The sequence below is a fragment of the Hordeum vulgare genome, chromosome 2H (genome assembly GCF_904849725.1).
Source record: "Hordeum vulgare subsp. vulgare chromosome 2H, MorexV3_pseudomolecules_assembly, whole genome shotgun sequence".
Classification (NCBI taxonomy): Eukaryota; Viridiplantae; Streptophyta; class Magnoliopsida; order Poales; family Poaceae; genus Hordeum; species Hordeum vulgare.
The window spans coordinates 91,457,661-91,460,478 of NC_058519.1; positions in this window are offsets into that span (position 1 = coordinate 91,457,661).

Sequence of the window (2,818 nt, forward strand, 5' to 3'; positions counted from 1 at the left end):
TATCTTTTTGGCACCAATATTATGAACATGTGTAACACTACGATCGAGATTCAATAAACCATTGAAGGTGATTATTCAAGAAAATAGAGTAACCATTATTCTCTTTAAATGAATAATCGTATTGCAATAAACACGATCCAATCATGTTCACGCATAACGCAAGCACCAAATAACAATTATTTAGGTTTAACACCAATCCCGATGGTAGAGGGAGCGTGCGACGTTTGTTCATATCAACCTTGGAAACACTTCCAACACGTATCGTCACCTCGCCTTTAGCTAGTCTCCGTTTATGCCATAGCTTTCATTTCGTGTTACTAATCACTTAGCAACCGAACCGGTATCCAATACCCTCATGCTACTAGGAGTACTAGTAAAGTACACATCAACATCATGTATATCTAATATACTTCTCTTGACTTTTGCCAGCCTTCTTATCTACCAAGTATCTAGAGTTGCTCCGCCTCAGTGACTGTTCCCCTCATTACAGAAGCACTTAGTCTCGGGTTTGGGTTTAATCTTGGGTCTCTTCATTAGTGCAGCAACTGTTTTGCCGTTTCACGAAGTATCCCTTCTAGCCCTTGCCTTTCTTGAAACTTAGTGGTTTTACAAACCATCAACTATTGATGCTCCTTCTTGATTTCTACTTTCGTAGTGTCAAACATCGCGAATTGCTCAAGGATCATTGTATGTATCCTTGATATGTTATAGTTCATCACGAAGCTCTCACAGCTTGGTGGCAGTGACTTTGGAGAACTATCACTATCTCATCTGGAAGATTAACTCCCACTTGATTCAAGCGATTGTCGTACTCAGACAATCTGAGCACACGCTCAACGATTGAGCCTTTCTCCTTTACTTTGTGGACAAAGAATCTTGTCGGAGGTCTCGTACTTCTTAACAAGGGCACAAGCATGAAATCACAATTTCATCTCTTTAGAACATCACTTATGTTCCGTGACGTTTTACAACGTTTTTGGCGCCTTGATTCTAAGCCATTAAGTATTTTGCACTGAACTATCTTGTAGTCATCAAAAACGTGTATGTCAGATGTTCATAGCATCCACAAACGACGCTCGAGGTGCAGCACACCGAGTGGTGCATTAAGGACATAATCCTTCTGCGCAGCAACAAGGACAATCCTTGGTTTTACAGACCCAGTTTGCAAAGTTTTGCTACTATCAATTTTCAACTAAATTTTCTCTAGGAACATATAAAAATAGTAGGGCTATAGCGCAAGCTACATCGTAATTCGCAAAGACCATTAGACTATGTTCATGAAAATTAGTTCAATTAATCATATTACTTAAGAACTCCCACTAAAAAAGTACATCTCTCTAGTCATTTGAGTGGTACATGATCCAAATCCACTATCTCAAGTCCGATCATCACGTGAGTCGAGAATAGTTTCAGTGGTAAGCATCTCTATGCTAATCATATCAACTATACGATTCATGCTCGACCTTTCGGTCTCATGTGTTCCGAGGCCATGTCTGCACATGCTAGGCTCGTCAAGCTTAACCCAAGTGTTCCGCGTGCGCAACTGTTTTGCACCCGTTGTATGTGAACGTTGAGTCTATCACACCCGATCATCACGTGGTGTCTCGAAACGACGAACTGTAGCAACGGTGCACAGTCGGGGAGAACACAATTTCGTCTTGAAATTTAGTGAGAGATCACCTCATAATGCTACCATCGTTCTAAGCAAAATAAGGTGCATAAAAGGATTAACATCACATGCAATTCATAAGTGACATGATATGGCCATCATCACGTGCTTCTTGATCTCCATCACCAAAGCACCGGCACGATCTTCTTGTCACCAGCGTCACACCATGATCTCCATCAACGTGTCGCCATCGGGGTTGTCGTGCTACTCATGCTATTACTACTAAAGCTACGTCCTAGCAAAATAGTAAACGCATCTATAAGCACAAACGTTAGTTATAAAGACAACCCTATGGCTCCTGCCGGTTGCCGTACCATAGACGTGCAAGTCGATATTAACTATTACAACATGATCATCTCATACATCCAATATATCACATCACATCGTTGGCCATATCACATCACAAGCATACCCTGCAAAAACAAGTTAGACGTCCTCTAATTTTGTTGTTTGCATGTTTTACGTGGTGACCATGGGTATCTAGTAGGATCGCATCTTACTTACGCAAACACCACAACGGAGATATATGAATTGCTATTTAACCTCATCCAAGGACCTCCTCGGTCAATTCCGATTCAACTAAAGTTGGAGAAACTGACACCCACCAGTCATCTTTGAGCAACGGAGTTACTTGTAGCGATGAAACCAGTCTCTCGTAAGCGTACGAGTAATGTCGGTCCGAGCCGCTTCGATCCAACAATACCGCGGAATCAAGAAAAGACTAAGGAGGGCAGCAAAACGCACATCACCGCCCACAAAAACTTTTGTGTTCTACTCGAGAAGACATCTACGCATGAACCTAGCTCATGATGCCACTGATGGTGAACGTCGCATGGGAAACCAAAATTTTCCTACGCGCACGAAGACCTATCATGGTGATATCCATCTACGAGAGGGGATGAGTGATCTACGTACCCTTGTAGATTGTACAACAGAAGCGTTAGTGAACGCGGTTGATGTAGTGGAATGTCCTCACGTCCCTCGATCCGCCCTGCGAACAATCCCGCAATCAGTCCCACGATCTAGTACCGAACGGACGGCACCTCCGCGTTCAACGAGCTAGTCAACTAGAGGCTTACTAGGGACAGTGTTTTGTCTATGTATCCACACAAGTATTGTGTTTCCAATCAATACAATTATAGCATGGAT